The sequence below is a fragment of the Nothobranchius furzeri genome, chromosome 14, assembly GCF_043380555.1.
Source record: "Nothobranchius furzeri strain GRZ-AD chromosome 14, NfurGRZ-RIMD1, whole genome shotgun sequence".
NCBI lineage: Eukaryota > Metazoa > Chordata > Actinopteri > Cyprinodontiformes > Nothobranchiidae > Nothobranchius > Nothobranchius furzeri.
This window is the reverse complement of record NC_091754.1, coordinates 31,215,101-31,234,342: the sequence shown is the minus strand read 5'-3', so window position 1 is coordinate 31,234,342 and position 19,242 is coordinate 31,215,101. Positions and strand designations below refer to the sequence as shown.

The following is a 19,242-nucleotide window of genomic DNA, read 5'->3' as shown; positions in this document are numbered from 1 at the left end:
TCTGAATGTTGCTTCGTTCATGACGGTTAGGCAACACCCGGTGTCTATTTCAAAGTTCACCCTTTTTCCATCAATTTGCATATCTACAGTGTAGGGGTCTACTTTCCTCAAGTGTACCACACTGCCACGCCCTAACTTGTACACTTTTCTTTTGTGCTCTTGACTGCACTTAACACAGTTCATCGTGAACGACTCATCCTCAGAGCTGTCAGTTTGGCCGTTATCTTTTTCCTCGCCCACTTTGTGAGTACGGTAGTGTGAACTCTGCTTTCTGTCTTTCTTTACATATGTCGATGCATACTTTTTCTGGTTCAGTTTAGTCTTGCTTCTACAAGCTCTGGCTATGTGTCCCACTTTACCACAAGCATGGCATTTTTCTTGTTTGTACTTACAGTCTCCCGCTGTGTGCTTAGTTCCTGTGCAACGATAACACTCCTTGCGTTCTCCTGTAAAGGTACGACTCTCCTGTTGTCCTTTGCTGAGATTAAAACATTTTGCTGTCACCCCTGAGGTTTGCAGATCCTGTGCATTTTTATTTGCAGTCTCCATGGCTACTGCAATTGACAGGGCCTTGTCAAACGTAAGATCTACTTCTGACAAGAGACGTCTCTGAATTCGATCATCTTTAATTCCGCACACGATCCTGTCTCTCAACATTTGTTGTAACGTGTTGCCATAGTCACAATCCTGCGCCAGGCGACGCAGCTCCGCTACGTATTCCATGACCGTTTCATCCGGCTTGCGGGAGCGAGAGTCAAATTTGTACCTTTGCACAATTTCACTGGGCTTCGGGTCAAAGTGATTTTTCATCAGCAGTACCAGCTCTTGGAAGGTCTTGTCTTTGGGTTTGGCCGGGCTGAGAAGGTTTTGCATCAAGCTGTACGTCGCTGCTCCGACGACACTTATTAAGATCGCTCTTTGTTTTTCTCCATCGTCGATCTCGTTAGCTGCGAAAAACTGCTCGAGTATTTCCGTATACTCATCCCAAGTCTGACTCTTTGGGTCGAACGCTACTAGCGTACCAATTGTAGCCATTTCTGCTTCGAGGTTACTGGCTTCTATTACCAGCCGACAAACTTTTGCATTCTTTGAAAAGCTAGCCAAACCTGTAGCGGGCTCCGTCACTTTTTTTTTCTTCAGACCGGTCGAACCAAACTCCTTCCCCCTAAGCGTCCTCGTCGCCAAAAAGATGTTGCATCTTCAAAAAATAAAATAACTGAGCCTTACTCCGGAGTGTCGTTGAAACTTGTTTACTGAACCGTCTATTCAGAACATGTACAGAACATCAGCATCCATTTGTTACTTACTACTCCCAGACACACTCTTCTTCTACTGTTCTTCCAACATCATGTAACACAGAGCCTCTACTGCCTCTCCTGGCCTCACCATTGTAACAACACCTCTTCTATTTCTTGGAGATGAATAACAGGAACCTGATATGTAGGCATCTGTGAATAAGAACTATTATGCGTTCTCAGATATTTATATGAACAACTAATTCCTCACGATACCACACAGAGTTTCCTTTCTGTAACTCCTGAAACATGAATGCCAGTTCTTTAGTGACCTCTCATTCATTCATTCATTCAATCAGATCTGCAAGGAGCCAATAGAAAATGTAGTAATGAACTAGATAAATGCTTCGTGGTGATCACATTCTTATTTATTTCTCATATGGTTGTCCAAGTAGGCTTTGGGTCAGTACCCCCCCACACACTATGTACTTTAGTTGTACGCTGTCATGAGTTCAGAGGATTAACTTAATAACAAACTGAGTGGTTTTAAATATACCAATCTGTGTTTCGTCCCAAAAAGTAGCAGAAACCTTTTATATTCTACCTTAGTGACTTTGTATGGGACCTTGAGAAGATTTTAACTTTTTTAATTCTAACACACACACACACACACACACACACACACACACACATATATATATATATATATATATATATATATATATATATATATATATATATATATATATATATATATATATATACAGTACAGGTCAAAAGTTTGGACACACCTTCTCATTCAATGCGTTTTCTTTGTTTCCATGACCATTTACGTTGGTAGATTCTCACTGAAGGCATCAAAACTATGAATGAACACATGTGGAGGTAAACACAAAAAAGGTGAAATAACTGAAAAAAGGTTTTATATTCTATTTTCTTCAAAATAGCCACCCTTTGCTCTAAGGCTGGGCAATAAATAGAAAATTTATCGTTATGAAAATTTCTGACTCATGTCAAGAGAATTTTTCTCATGTTGATTAATTTGATAATAAAAAATGAAAAGATGTGTGTAGGTTGGCAACATTCATATCCCTTTAAGAAGCTGTACCACCTAGAGTCACGTAAAAATGTGACTCAATGTGATACATGTTTCTGCGTATACCTGTAGTTATCATTTACCGTTATCAAGGTGAAATCCTCAGTATATCGTTATTTTTATTTTAGGACACATCGCCCAGCCCTACTTTGCTCTGATTACTGCTTTTTACACTCTTGTCATTCTCTTGATGAGCTTCAAGAGGGAGTCACCTGAAATGGTTTTCCAACCGTCTTGAAGGAGCTCCCAGAGGTGTTTAGCACTTGTTGGTCATGGTCATAAAAATAAAGAAAACACAATGAATGAGAAGGTGTGTCCAAACTTTTGGCCTGTACCTAATATGCATTTTATTTAATTGAGCAGTTATAATATTGCAGCGTTTACATAATAAAAATATCCCTTTTTTATATGTTGTCATTAGATTTGTCATTTCTTTTGTACTTATAGATTACTCACATTTGAACTTCCACTATGTTTTTTTTTTTTTTTTTTTACTTATTACATATTTTAGTGGCAATTCTTCATCTAATTGTGTTGCTTTAGTACTTTTTATGGCGGAGCATCTCAATCTTCACTCAAAACTTTAAAGTCTTTAAAAACTCTAAGCGCCTCTCTTCTATGTTTTTATAAAGAAGAGTTAGCTTAAAGTGAAGCTAATGCTAATAACAGTTTTCTCGTGGTTGTCATCAACAATACCCCAATAAAACTTACCCAAATCGTAGACAATATTTGAACATTCTTCTGCTGTAAATGTTGTTCTTAGTGTTAAATTTGTAAATTTGCAACAGTAGACCGCTTCACCTCAGCTCACCACATTATTCTATTCATAAGGTTTAATTCCGTGTTCCATTTCCCTAAATAAACCGGTGGAAATACTCATCATCCCGGTTCACGTGAGGAGAAAAACCACAAATAATTATTGGGAACTCAGCGTTGGTGGACAAAGACCCTATTAACGGTGTGAGTATATAGTTTAATGGGTTGAGCCTGTGGCTACATTGCTGTAAGTGTGTCACTGTGTTCTATTGTTCATTATGACCTTGCTCAGCATCCACCCGGTCACCCATCTCTCTGTTGGCCATCAATTATCAAAGGAAGGCATTGTGACCCACAGTGCCAGTGTGGTTGCCAAGTAATCAAACAACAGATAGAAAAACAAACGACGTTTTTACGACATCCTGTATTAATGCACCCCCACCCCCCACCCCCCCCCACCCCCCCGAAACGTAAACACTTCCGTCCAACCAAGTGGATCAACAACAATGCTTCATTTCTTTCTGCCAGAGCTGTTAGAAGCAACCATTGTGAAGCAGCAAGGTCCAAATTAGGTGAACGCAGTGCTTATTTACTCTTGATTGGATGTGTGTAAAAGTATGAAAAAATGGCTAGGAGGAAAGTCCTCCCTCAGCAGGCCTTCAGGGTTGTGCAGTCAACATGAAGTGCTGCCCCACCATTCTCCATCTCCCTATGCAGCTAGTCTCCTGAGGCACAGCAGCTAAATTTAGAACATCTCTAAAAAGTAACGATGAGAGTTCTTATGGAGTTTTTAAACTGACAAAGGTCCCTCTTGCTTATTTCTGTAAGGTTTGTCCACGTCTCACCCACAGCACAGACGTATCTCATGAATAATTTAACCAATGGTGAAGCCCTCATAAATTATCTAATTGTGTGTCCCTAAATGAGTCCTGGGTGAATGTGTCATCCTGGCCTGGGGTATTGGTACCACCTGGACATGGTTCTGATACTCTTACCTGACAACCACCCTTGAAAAGAGGCTAATAAATGTTACACACTCTGCAGAAAAGGTTTCCTGTCACTTCTACAAAAATAAGTGATCTAAAGGTCTCTTTCACGTCACTCTTGAGTTTCAAATGCATGCTGAATGTGAAAACTTTCTTCAATCCTCACTGCATTAGCCATGGAGAGGAAATAGACAGGACGTCTCTCAGGGAAAATTTGCATCCCTGGACTCATCTAGCTAAGCTGCCAGGAGAGAGCAGAGTGGGTCTCCACCAGTAAAAGCTAACTGTTAGCATTAGCAACTACACAACGTGGCGGAACATGTTCTGACTTTTGCTTTTTGTGTAAACATCAACGTTGCAGTTTTTTATCCAAAAATGAAGGGTGAACAAAAGTAATGGAAGAGTTGCGTTGCTGTCAGCCAATCAGAGGCAAGACATTTGCTTATCATGAATACACAACAGCAATCTTCTCTCCTCTTTAACAGGAGCACGACTAACAAGAGATTCATTCACATTCGAGGCCACAGCAGATTTATCGAGAAAACTAGCGAAGGAGAGCTTCAAATTCCTAAAATCTATTTGTTTCAAGCCAGAATCCAATCTTTGCATCAGGGTAACGGTTTAATATTATAGATATAGTTCCTACGAACATCTGCAGAATGCTGTCAGAGCAGAATAAAAGTAGACCGATGTATCCCTCGGCTGATAAATAAAGCCGACATTTTTTTTATAAAAAGCAGATTTAAAGTCAGGCACAGCCTGGTGCTGCTGCAGAATTTCAGTGTATATTTTATGTTCCTGAACAAAATCTGCTTTAATTACTGAAATTTTGTGCATCTAGGTATGCGCCGATATGAAATGTTTGAGCTGATACTGAAATCGGGTATTAATACCGTTGTTATGGCTGATAACCAATATTTGACGATACCAATATAAATGACATGTATGCTGCTGAAATCATCAGATTATGTATGGACTAAAAATTATTTAGCTGAATTTTTTAATGTCTTGCTTTCTTTCTGTAGAGTGCAAACTATATATATATATATATATATATATATATATATATATATATATATATATATATATATATATATGGAAACGGTATTGGTTGTTAATATCGGCCCAGTTTTACTTATCGGACCGATACCAATATGTTAACAAAATGACTACGTTGGCCGATACAGATATTGATGGCAATATATTGTGCATCCCTAGCATCTACTGATGTTATCTGTGACACTTGAGCATGAAAATAAGGTGGAAAACATCTAGATATCGGCCATGACAATCGATTCAAAATATCGTCAGCGCAAATCGGCCATGAGCTGACCGTGACCTTTACATTTCAGCATTGGTATTGCCAACAGAAAGATCAATATCAGTTGACCTCTAGTTGTGCCTAGTGGTAATTTAGCATTTAGATAAGGTGCAACACATCAAAATATCGGCCAGTTAATCGGCCATTAGATATGCACGAACGCCTCATATCGGCATCGGTTCACCGCTAGAGCACAAGTGCCTAATTAACTGTTATTTTGTCGTTCTGAAATATTTTAGCCGTTTTCTTCAGTTAGTAAATTCTAAAGCTGCCAATTGGTCTCAGAAACATTAAGATCATCTGACACCAAAGGCACAGATCTGGCAGTTATACCTTTGACTTCAAACTTGGTTCCTTTTATTTTATCTGTAAACCTTTACATTACAGCGAGCTCTGATGTGTCTCTTTGAAAAGTGTTCTACACGAAAAGCAGAGACACATTTCTCAGGCTTTTATACATTTTTTATTTTCTTTCTATAATGTTGATTCTCAAAGTGAACACTAACTATGCTTAAATGTAAACACTTGTGATTTGTTGGAGCTTTTGTCCTGAACCAGTTTTTAACATCTACCAACATCTGCAGGCCCTGAACATCCAGCCAAGTTTGGTCATCAATTAATGTAAATATGGATTTCAGCATGGCCAGTGTGGCTGTAATTACAAGCTGTTTATTTTGTGCCCTTCACCATAAATATACAGAACTACATCCATCTTGTGATTAATCCTTTCTGAAGTCAGCGTATTGATCAACTGATGTGTGGTGAAGCTGCTAAACCCTTTTACAGCCTTCACCGTGTCTCTGTTGAGGGGTAAGTAGCCTTGAAAGGCAGAACAGCATGGTGCTAATAGTGAACACACCCCCTACAGTGAATAGGCTGCAACCAAGATGGAAAATTTCTCTTATCTCGCTTTTGCGGGTAGCAGAGAAATCGGATAATGATAACTAAAGAGTCGTGCATGGTCTTTATAGTGTTGCTGAATGAGTCAGAAACGAGAGGATATTACTCTGCACTGAGTGTGCTTGAAGAGATTATTTCTGTTTGACAGTAAATGCATCATTCTTCCCCTGGATGATCCTTTTAATGATTGGAAGTCTGGATATGGTATTCCTACTGCATGCCCTACAAAATAAAACAAACAAAAATGCATATAACCTAGCATTGTAGCATACTGCAACATCACACAGTACCTATGCATGATGTCAGACTCATTGGTGGCTACTATTCTCCTTTCCTGCAACACATTTCCCTCTAACACAGTAGTAGGTTTGATTAGAAGCTGAGCAACCGGCTGAGTAAACAAGTTTGCATATTAATGAGACAAGCTGGATTTTATTGAGATGAAGACTTGGTCTTAAACTCATCCTTAAATTGTGTGTTTGCACAGTTTTTTTTTTACTCCTTCTTCCAATAATGTTACAAAAATCATTGCAGCCCTTTTTGTAAATTAGTTCAGCGATGATATGATGAATGTGTTTATCTCAGCCCATCATCTCTTCTGATGTAAACAAAGCTGTGCTGATGAGCTGAAGCTCTCTGGAGTGACACAGATCAGTATTTCCTGATTCTTTTGTGAGCATTAAGGAGCCATTTGTCTGTACTTTTTAAAGCTGTGACAAATGTCATGGTGCAGATAATGGATCGTGAGTAATGACAGTCGATGCTGAGCTTTGACGAATGCTCCATCTGACACCAAACACTTCAGCGATAGCTCCCCCCCCCCCCCCCCCCCACACACACACACACACATACACACACTTGAATTAGGACTCTTTGTAATGAAACGTCACACGCAGTTTGACACGATTTGGTCAAAAGTATATTTCTAACTTTTTGAATTATTGTTGGCACCTTTTCTGCCATATTTCCAAATGTAACGCATGTTTACAGCCACAGAGCTTCCAGCCTTCTGACAGACTCCTTATAGCCCGTCATCGATCAGGAGTCCTGTCCCCACTGAAACTGTAAGAGAGAGAAGCCACTGGGACCTAGATCAAAGATCCAGTGGGGCGGACTAAGCTTATTACACTAAACCCCCCCCCCCTACTACATCAGCTCAGGATCCTTAGTTGTTAAAAATTTGGTATGCTAGCTAAATGGCTAACCCAGCTCTGGCTTATGCTTTAACATTTAGCCCGTTATATCATGCTGTACCATGACAACCCGTTTAGGTGTGTCATCTCCTCCTTTTAACCTTATAACAAGCAATACAGATGACAAAATTAAAATATACAACACTCAATGCTTCACATTCACAGCAACATTCATAGAGCTCGCCATATTGTGAAAATACCTGCTTGATTTTAGTGACAGCCAGTTTAACGATTCATGCTTTTGCAGGGGGGTAATTGTTGTTGCTTTTAAGCTTAATATATTACCTTTACTTATGACCAACAAGCTGTGACACTCTATATAAATATAGAATATCAACCTGCTTGGTCTTTGGATGTTTAATCAGAAGATTCTAGGATTCTTTGCTTATTAAGGGATTATAAACACTTCGTTTTGATTCTGAAAACAGTCAGATTTATAAAAGATAAGACATTTATTTTCTAAACAAATAAAAACATGACAAGTGAACTGAGTTCTGGGTGAAAAGAATTTGGTTCGCATTAAGCTATGAAGTTGGTTCTTATCAAAACGACATCAGACGCAATCTGGCTGTGTTCTACTTACCCCTGAGGAGACTCCCTTTCGGATCCGAGATATCGGGGGGGTCGGGTGACCCCAGGGTACCAAAGTTTGTAGATCAAACCGCAGTGTGGCCAGTTCAGTCCAGAGTCGCCTCCCGGATCACAACAGATAGATGAAATTGTTTATGTCTAGAACAGCTGTTTCCGAATAGCTGAAGGAACCGTTTTGCTGTGTCAGCTGTAGGCAGCTTTTAGCTTTCTCTAGAACTGACACACCGTCAAGTGAGCTCTGTTTTAATATTCTCATATTATGAATTCTTGGCGAACCGGGACGTGCCATGTTAAGGGGTGTTAACAAGCAAACCTCAGAATATCACGCCTTCTTTCAGATACAGGATGCTCTGATTTGCGGCTAAGAAAATATATGTGTCATGACGTTTAACTTAACTTTAATTTATCGCTAATGAACCTTGTATTTGAGTGTAGATCATGATTCACTTCTCATTTCAAACTTCAGTAATTCAAGCACAGACTAATCAACCTTATTAATTTAAGCACAGATTAATCAAAACATTATTATTATTCATATAACATTTGTTCATTCCATTTCACGATTGATTAACTCATATGAGCTGTGAGCAATCCTGCGGTGTTATCAAAAGAAGGCTTTGTTTGGGAACACAGCCTGACATCAGGCAAACATCAGTGTTGTGCCCGAATGCGTTCATTGAACGATCGTTTGGGAATTTGTTCTTTTTTTTTTTTGTGATTGTGAACTGAACTCATTTGTATTTTGCCTGAGGAACGTAAAAGTGAGTGCGTTCGTCCTGGCGTGCGTGAATGGTTTTATGAACGTGTTCTTTCGCCGTTCTAGCTCCAGATCTTCACGGAGTTTTTCCGGAGCTAATGCCTAGCTAAAACATCCTGTTAACCATGGAGTTTATAAAAAGTAGAACCCACAAATGTGGCCAAACATAGCCAGTAGCTATTGGTGCGGCATCTACTCTTCTATGTCTATGCTGTGTGCAGGAGTCAAAGTTCATTCAGAAAAATTGAAACGGGACTTAACTAAAAGATTATAAAAATTTTTATGTTTTGCACTTTTAATAATGCACTTTGAGTTAGCTACCTCAACGTGCTTCCTAAGATTGTTTAATAATTTCCCATTAAAATTATTTTATAAGTTTTATATATACATGAGAAAAAAGAACTAGTTCATTTTTGGAACAGTGAACTTAGTTCAATTTTTTTAATTATGAAGTAAGAAACAAACTAGTTCGTTTTAAAATGTATGTTTAAACGAACTTTCCCATCACTGGCAAACATGCCTGTTTGGGCCCACCATGGGCTTTAGTGGGCTGTGCCTGGGGTAGTATAGGCAGGGAAAACCCACACTTACCCCACAGTTAACACACAAGGATCTTGTGTATGAATAGGACCAGTATGTATTTTCTCACGTGGGCCCCTTTGGGATTGGGCAACCCACAGGTATATCTGCCAAAATCCATCTCATGCTGAGTCCTTGTTGGGGGCCCTGTGCCAGCCCAATGGATGTTTGCACGCATGCGTTAACAGTGAGGGTGCAATGGATCATCATTATGGTTCGGCACTCACGCACTTGGCAGATCAGTCACATGGAGGGCGGAGACACTTCCTGCTCAATCCAAAGGAGAAACAGCAGTGGTCATGACAGAGGAGGAGGAGCTTGAAAAACCACCTGCGTCGTTTAGGTCGCATGTATGAGAGCATTTTGGCTCTCCTATAAAATACAGTGATGATACAAATGGCAAAAATTAGCACGCGCCTCCAATTTGACGGCACACGCATACGTCCGATCATTGTGCAAGGAGGGAGGTGGTGGTGCGTGAAACATGTCATGGACATAACATAAATAGCAGGACCTGTACATATTGTTGGGGGAAAATCTGTAAAAGAGGTCAAAAGAAAAATAAACAGCGCTTAGAAAGGTGAGGGGAGGAGTGAAAGCTGAACTCAAAAAGAGACTGACTGGACCAGCACTTGGAAGCTGCAGGTGCAACATTCTGTCAGAGTGACATTTTATCAACCCTGTAAAGGGTCGTTTTAGCTCATACTGCCTCAAGAAAATGATTAAAATGTGAAAATGTTGCATAGTATCCCTTTAAAGTGGGTGAAACATACTAAGGTTCAACAGGGCTCTTCTAGATAATCATTCTAATTCTAATCCATCAGCGTCATGATTGAAAATCCGATTTTTTTAGTTAGTTTTTTAAATGTGATGACTTTTATGTCTTGATTTAACCTGTAGCCTTGATGTTGGAAAAGGAACCATGAAAGTTATGCCATGAGACATTCCTGAGGTTATTATGAGTCACATGACTAGCTCAGCTTAGTGCCTCTTGTCTGTGACGTCTCACTGGGTCAAAATTCATTTGCTGAGCTGTAGATGGGTTCTGTGCTGGATTACATGTATCCAGGACACTTGTGTGTGTCTGATCCAGGTCATCAGCTGACCGAGCAGCTGTCACTTCCTTCTGAGTGATAGTGAGAAATGAGAAAAAGCAGAATCATGGATTAGTGATGTGATGAGGATGGTGACCCAGCAGCTGCACCTGCCTGAACTTCACTCACTGTTTCTTTGTGTTAAAAAGGATGTGACAAAGGTAACCGCTTCCCAGTCTCCATGCCGACTACAAGGGCTGTTCATGTTTAGCTGGAGCATGCTCTGTTTGGCTCCTTTCCCTCTAACAATAGCCAGTGAGAGGGCTTGCCTTCTCTCTCTCACACACACACACACACCGCGTGCTCAGACTCGCTCTACTCCCTCTCGCAGTGGGAGCGAGACAGAGGAGAGGCTGCCTGCTGGGCAGTGCAGCTCGTAACACACTACAACCTGCAAACACACACACCGCTAACAAAGGTAAGCCTCCAAACCTTATAATGCTCTTCTTTATTGGCTGGTTTTTACTTTCTTGTGCTTTAGAGTCTTTAGCTTCTGATCTGTGAAAGGCAGAGAGGCAGGATAGAGGCAGCTGATGCCGGTGAAAAAACAGGGGAGGAGGAAGAAGCATGTGCCCCGTTTTGTGACTGACAAGACTATAGTTTCTTTTTGTAGATGTATTTTAGTGCACTGAAACCATTTTGTCTGAGATGTATTCTATATAAGTTTTACTGGGATCTTTTCTTGTCATTTTATGAATGGTGGAAGCAGGAACATTTATTCTGCTCAGCTGGAGGTGTAGTAGTTGACAAAGCAGGGATCTGTGAATAATTCATGCTGCCTTGTATGGAGGGAAGTCGTGGAATGACAGCAGGTGTAATGTGATGCTTTGCATGGACACAGATACCGTTTTTCTACTCAAGGCAGCTTTACAGTCTTTAGTTGGCTTTTTCACATTCCCACCACACATTTTAAACACTTCACTTGAGGATGAAACTCAAAAATCTAAAGATCTCGGGGGGGGGGGGGGGGGGGGGGGGGTTCGTTGTTTTTTTTTAAAGAAAATGATCAAATGTTATTTGGTCTTCAAGTGGAGGTAATTTATATGAACGTGTGTGTGGTCTGTCTGTCTGTGTGTGTGCACGCATGCAAAATCTGCTGTAAGGTAACTCTGATGTTATTGTGTAGTCTGCTTCTCTCTCAGGCACACTTGGAGCGGTTCACTCACTTGCTCTGGCTCAAGGATTCACTTCCCACAAGATTAATTATTGTGGCTGATGAATTCCTGGCTGGTCGATAGTGTATTTCTCTGCAGCTGGCCAGAGCCTTGTCTTTGCTGTTGGCTGATCTCAGAGCAGTGTGAATATCAACTGGCCTTGTCCGTGACCTCCTATGTAAACTAGACATGCAAGCCTGGATGATGTAGTTGAAATTGTTTCAGGCTTTCCAATATGGAAAATAAATAATTCATACTTACTCAATTTCTTTGACTTTTGCTGAGATGTATTTGCTGGATGTGCACATGAAGTAGGTCAGGTGCAAATGATGACTATGAAATAGATGTGACACAAAGAAGTAACCATTCATAAAAATCTAAAAGCATCTTATGTTGAACAAGAATTTCAAATTTTTCCAAATAATTTTTTCACTCTCTGTTTAGCAAATAGTATATATATTTGTGTGTGTGTGTGTGTGTATATATATATATATATATATATATATATATATATATATATATATATATATATATATATATATATAGTGTGTGTGTGTGTGTGTGTGTGTGTGTGTGTGTTTAAAGGTGTGGTTTGCTGAAAAATAATTTTTAATGATTATTTGTTTATAATCAGTCACTCTGAGTTTAACATGCAGGCTGAGCATGAAATTAGTCTCCTACACCTATCTCTTGCATTAGCTTCTGATCGAAAATATATGGTAAAAATCTAGGATTGGAAAAGCCTGACAGATCTACATCACACTGTCACGTATTGATCATGGACTCACACATCTTGGCTCGCGAGGAGGAAGGCTGTTGTTGTTTTAGTGTTCAGGAAACGGCAATGAACATCTCCACTAGTAGAAGCTAACTGTTAGCATTAGCAACTCCTCAACATGGCAGAAGTCCTTCAGGCTTGAGTTATTTATGGAGATAAAGCATCAATATTACAGAGCAAAAAGAGTCAGTGGCAGAGTTGAGTTGCGTTGACCATTTTGACCATTTTCTGGGCCATTTTCAGGAGCCAACAGAGTACCTACAGGGGTAGGTACTTGGAATGGCCCGGTAGAGTCGCTGAGCGGAATTTGTGAATAACTAATTCTGATTGGTTGTAACTCAGTAGGAAATGAATCGGCAGACGTGGCTAAAACACCGGCATTTAAAAAAATTGAAGAGTTGGTTATGAAGGAATGAAAGGAAAATAAAATAATGACCGTTCATGTTTCTTTCAAGTCATTACTAAACTCCAAACACCAAAAAAATACAGTGGAATTTCTCACTCAATGCCCTAATTCAAGGGGCTTGGTTGTCTCACAGATAGGTATAGGTACCGAATTCTGTACTTTTTAAGGCACCGACTGAATTCCATAGTACTGACTGAGTACCGATTCACGTCATATGAAACTGTGCTTTTTTTTTTTGGTACGTGTGCTGCGTACCGGCGCAAGAGCGTGGTCAGTCACTCTGGGTGAGCTGTAAACAAAGCAGCATGGCAAAGAGGAAGCGTTCTGAAGTTTGGGTCCACTTCACTAAATGTGATGGGTTGTTGGGTGATGATGAAGCCTGCAACAACGATCTAAGTGACACATCATCATCTTAATCTGTTTCGGTAGGTAAATAAAATGTTTAAGATCACGTTAGATTGATATGTTAGCTTCCGTTCAGCTAATGGTGCTGTCTCTTTCCCCTCAGAACTCCAAAAGTTCGACTAAAAGAAAGCAAACGCGCTCTAAAGTTTGGCTTCACTTCACTAAATGGGATGGGTTGTTGGATGATGATGAAACCAGCGACAACGATCTGAGTATGAGGCATCTTAACCCTCCCACTGTCTTTATGGGTGACCCCCCGATGAAAGTTGACCATTGAGCAGGATTGATGGTTTATCCCTTGAGGTCCACGTGGCAGGGGTGAGGTGGTGCTCACTCCTCACCCCTGTCACATGGACCCAAGGGATAAACCATCAGTCCTGCTCAATGGTCAACTTTCCTCACGGGTCACACCCATTAGGACAGTGGGAGGGTTAATCTGCTCCAGCAGCTAAATAAACTGTTTGAGTTAGCGTTAGCTTGATAGTTAAGTTTTTGTTTATAATATAATATTTATATAGCTAATGGTGCATTCACTTTCTCCTTGGAAATTCCAACTTCCGAGCAGGAAAAATAAACAGTTTGAAAAAGAACAGCAAAAGGATTAAAGATACACAGTAAATTTAGTTCACAGCAAAGATGTTTGCTTCAGTGTAATGTACAGTTTATAAAACTACAAGGACCCACCATCACAGAGGGGAAAGGAGAAGAAAAGGAGGACATGGAGCTGGTTTAGTTTGTGAAACACCACACAATTAAAATACAAACTGTTGTATGGTATCAAGGTTTGCTTTAGTTTCATTTGTAGTTTATAATACACGGTCTCCTCATCATAGTTATTCCAGAGGTCGTAGAAGAGGGTTCGGAGTACATGGAGCTGGGTTTGTTTTTGCGTCATTTAGAAACTTGTTATTAAAGGTTTTCATATTGGAGAATTTTGTACAACACTACGATGATAAAATACAAACAGTTGTATGCTATTTATCATGATATTTATATAAATATGGTTAAATATTGGGAAAATGATATATATTTAATTTAAAAAGTGATTTTAATTATTATTAAACACTCAAAAGTATCAACAATTGGTACCGTTAAGTACCGGTAACAATTGGTACCGTATCAATTCAAATGTTAAAGGTACCCATCACTAGAGCACCTTAAAAACTTGCGTTTCTTCTGGTCATTGAATGTCATATTTTACATCACACAGCTCCTCTCTCTGTCTTCTGACTTGATTTAATTACCCCGTACTTTTACAGAATAAAACTTTCAATGTAATTTATGTCCATGTACACATTTTGACACTGATCAGTGACATCACTTGCTGCCAAAGCAGTTACGATATGCTGATATTCTAGCAAAGTCCTGAAAAGCTGAATTTGTATGGAGACTCAATGGTGGAGAGGACCAAACTATTGTGGCTACCAGTCAGTTTTCCCTCTTCCAGAAATTTCCCAGAACTCCTATAGTGGAGACAAGCCTATTATGTCTCCAACATATGAGTCGACCCAGGGGCCTCTGTGTGGGACACGGAAGACTGAATCCAACATTTAATACCAACATTTTAGGCAAAGACTGACTCTTTACTACAACCTTCACCAAATATATTATATTAATGTTGGTAGAAATTTCTGAGTTTCAGCTATTTTGTGTTTCCTGATGTCTGATGACTGTGTCGGCCATCTTGAACTGGATAGACTCCAAATATCATTGGTGTACATCCAATAATTCATTCAGTTTCAGTGTAATCCATCTAATGCTTCATGACATTATTTTTAACAGGCAGACAGGATTGAGTAACAGTAAATGCCAAAACATTTTTTAAGGCACTTCATTTTTTACTTGTCTTCCTTTTTCTGGTCCATACAAACACAAACAGAATTGTTTGTTCTTCATTCACCTGTCTCACACAATGTGTTCTACACACAACACACCAGATAAAATTCAGCCAAGGTAGAAAAACAACAAATAAAAGACAAAAGTATTGGAGACACAAAGTGACGGAGAGGAGTAGAAAATAGCATAGAGGGGTGGATAGAGTGAGAGGCACGCTTTTTCACCCAGTGAGGGAAATTGGAAAATAAATTGACTTGACATGAGCCGGTTTGCATAGAGATATTGATGCTGGGGAGAGAAAAGTGAGAGGTTTGGACTGGAGGCTTTGGAGGTTCATGTGAGGCTAATCATGTCTGTTAGGAGGACCAAAAGGCTTCCTGGGGTAGATGATTAGCTGTTTCCATCTTCCATTGATGAAAAGGAAAAAAAGGCTACAGTTGAATCTGGCTCTTTAGCAGCTTTTAATTAAGTGAAACCTCACTTTGTCCTTTGTGAAGTTTGGGTCAAAATAAGAACCCTGATGTACCATAACTATGTCATTCTTGTCATGTTTTTTTGCTGTATGAATCTTTGCGTTATTAATCCACATTTTGTTTAAAATATTTTCTGTTTTTTTCCCCTTTAAAGTTGCAATCTAGTATTTTGTCCTAAAAATAAAGTGGTAGCAGCCGGCTGTTTCTCCTTCTCTGGTTATTGAGCGGCGAACCTCTCACACCAGTGGTGTTCTGTTGCTAAATACACGAGTTCATAATGAATGGAGGACCCTAAATACGGAAGTGCGGTGGTCCGGTGAGACTGATAACCTGAGGGTCCGATCGTTGGCTTTAGACTGAGCCTTGTTATTGGCTGAGGCTTTTAGAGAACTGTAAGAGAACCACTTCATTTTTTTCTTTATCTCTACAAAATTCTGATGGTGATATTATAATGTGTTACATTAATTGCCCAGAATAAACACAGAGTACGCTCTCTGAGTAGAACAAAATACTTCTGTCATGGTCAGTTGTAGGACTTTTACACAGGATGTCTTTTTAGATGGTTTTATTGTGGGTTTTTAAGTGACTAAATATTTAAGTGAAACTTTTTAGTTTAATCAAAAGAGAATTTCACATGTTAAAATAATTCTTACGGGCATCCACTAGCCTTAGTTTGATGGATTAAATGATCAATGGTCCCATTGCCACTATTTTACTTGTGTTCTTTTTTAGAAATATTCAAAAGGTTCCTGTTGTCTTTTTAACAGCTATTTTCTGATGATTTTGAAGACATGGTTTAGTTTTGATCTACCTTCCGTTCTAAATTTTATTCTAGTCTTAAATGTTGTCCCTCATAAGTAGATAGCAGCTGTTACTCCTTCCTTAGCTTAGACAGAAGGTACCGTAAAATGAAACATGTTTCATTTTTCATTCACATTGTTCTTGTCTGTTTGTTCTCAGACGTTGGTTGTCATTGCAGCCTGCGGCTCCTAGAGTTAAACGTGGGACTGTAATGCCGATGCTGAAGAAACAGGTTAAAGTGTTATTCCACATGTGCTCTGGAATGTGTCTGCTGTACTTTTCACTCTAAATATAGATATAGATATATAGATTTACTATCATGGACAGGCCTACGGGCCATGAGTTCTGTTTTCGTTCATCACATTTATGAATATAAATCAGAGTTAGTACAACTTGTGAGTGCTGATGCTTGTTAATCAGATCCCTGAAGGTGGATCAATGACTACCTCCATTTTTCCTTTTCAGCCCCAATACCAACCCTCCTCCACCTCTTTCACCATACAGATAATCATCCCTCCAGTTCTGCCTTTCATCGCTCTCATCCGTACCTCTCGTGCCCTGCCGTCTCTTGCTGCTTTTTTCTCCAAACCTTCCAGCATCATCTTCTAATAAAATCTCCTCCCCTCCTCTAGAGTTATGTTTGTCCTTGACTTCCTGAGGTGAAAGCAAGGTTTTTTTTTCCTGCTTTCCCTTTGCTTTTCCTCTTTGTGAAGTTGATGTGAGTCATGTGATGACATCCACAAGGGCTCCTGTAGGTACAGATGCCTGCAGGAGCCAGTCGGTCGATAACAAGATGCTGAAGCTTCTCTGATGGGTCCTTGTTATGTTGACAACGAGCCAACAACAAAGACTTTTGGAAAACATTGACTCAAGGTTCAGCATCGATTCAGGGGAAGAACTCCACTATTAGAACAAATGGTCTGACTCCAGAGTGAGTACTCTTACTCTGATGATCTCAGGATATTTTAGTCTTAGGAATAAATCAGCTCCATTGTTCTAACTGTAAAAATCAGCTGTTGCACCTGTAAAAACCTATAAATAACAAAGGTTTCACACCCCAAATCACATTTTTGAATTGTTTTCATGCATGAGACATCCTGATTCTCTGTTAAACTGCAGGAAAACGAGTAGCGAATGCTTTACTGTACATGCACTGCCCTGTCTGCCTACAGACAAACACCTGTCCTAAATAAATCTGCTCCTACTCTGTGAAACCGTCTGTAAAATTCAATTCAGTTCAAATTCAAAGATACCTTTTAATCCCAGAGGGAAATTAGAGTTTCAGTACACACAACTCAGAGATCAGACATACATGGGCAAGACATATGACAAGAATTGGTGACTGTGGTCATTCGCAACCCGAGTCGTGCTACCTTAATAGAGATCAGAGGGTTTACATGAGGATTGGGTTCAGGTGGAGGAAAAAAAGGCACTTCAGAGTTACCCTCCACAGGGAGGGCAGGTTTGCTCTGCAAAAAACACCTCAGACAGAAATGCAGCAGACTTCAGACATCACACAACATAAGTGTCCACTAGGTGGGGTGGTGGGTTTGGGACTCTCCACACGTCAGTGCCTGCAGCCACGATCATTGAGGTTTAGAGGGCACAGTGACTCCTGGAACGATTCAGCGGCCTTCACAGCTCGCAGTCCCACCCAGGCCAGGATAGGGAGACAGAGTTGCCATGGCGACGGCAGCATTCCACATTTCTTCGGGGGATGGGGGGGTATTTGTTTCAGCCTCACAGGCTCAAGGGCACCAGATTCAGATAAGAAATAGTTTTGGGGCCAGACAGAGATAATTTCCTCTCTTTCTTAAAGTTACACTGGTCCTCAACCTCTCAAAATCCAATAATGGCGTAGATTAATCTATCCCAATCCGTGCTGATTCGTCCACTCGCTCCATGATCGCATCCATCTTTTGTGCCAACGCATGAATCTCAGTCAAAGTTCCAAGCTTACGACTCATCTCGACAATTATATGAGTCTGTGAAAACATCGCAATAAACTCTTCTGTTCTGGCAAACCTGCAGTTATCAGATAAATCCTCTTTTCCGCAGTTCCAGAATCATCAGGGAAACATTTTGAGACATCCTGATTGACAAGGAAATTTTAAAAAACCCGTCTTTTAGGGAGAAACATGGTTGATTTATCCTGTTTTTTCTTTCATCAGCAGTCTGTCATTCTCTCATTCACCTTTCCCCTCTCCTCTGTCTCTGTTCATTCCCGATGATGAGGTGACTCACGCAGCCATCTGCTGCCTAGAAAATCCTCTCCTGCCTTATTACCCTCATTCTATCTGTTAACACTGCTCCTGGGACGTCAGTGATACCCACACTGATCTTATCTCTGCTCATCTCCCTCCAATAAACTAAAACACTTCCTCTTTTCTTCCTCCTCCTCTTCTTCTCCTCCATGGTCAGATATTCCTCATGCATTCCCTTTCTTGGGCTGAATTTCTCCTGCAAGTGGCCGTTTCACTTCATCTCACCTGATCACATTTTTTACTATCCTCATGTGCCTCCATATTTTTTCTCTTCCCCTCAGGAGACAGATTGTAGGAATGGGGTCAGACATGGTGTGTGTGTGTGTGTGTGTGTGTGTGTGTGTGTGTGTGTGTGTGTGTGTGTGTGTGTGTGTGTGTGTGTGTGTGTGTGTATGTGTATGTGTGAGAGAGAGAGAGTGTGCGTGTTTGTGTGTGTGTGTGAGAGAGAGAGAGAGAGAGAGAGAGCGTGCGTGTGTGTGTGTGTGTGAGAGAGAGAGAGAGAGAGAGAGAGAGAGAGAGAGAGAGAGAGAGAGAGAGAGAGAGAGAGAGAGAGAGAGAGAGAGAGAGAGAGAGAGAGAGAGAGAGAGAGAGAGAGAGAGAGAGAGAGAGAGAGAGAG

The 19,242-nt window shown here is 40.3% G+C and overlaps 1 protein-coding gene across 3 annotated transcripts in view; it reads left to right on the top strand.

The window, feature by feature from the left end:
- Window positions 1–19,242, top strand: part of arhgef49 (Rho guanine nucleotide exchange factor 49) — a 90,595-nt gene that overhangs the window by 30,146 nt on the left and 41,207 nt on the right. Inside the window, exon 1 of one of the 3 annotated variants that reach the window (XM_070544063.1) lies at window positions 10,778–10,926. The exons of the other annotated variants lie outside the window; for them this stretch is intronic. The gene's annotated coding sequence lies outside the window, so the exon portion shown is untranslated. Of the gene's footprint in view, window positions 1–10,777; window positions 10,927–19,242 lie in introns of those variants that run through there. 3 annotated transcript variants of the gene reach the window in all.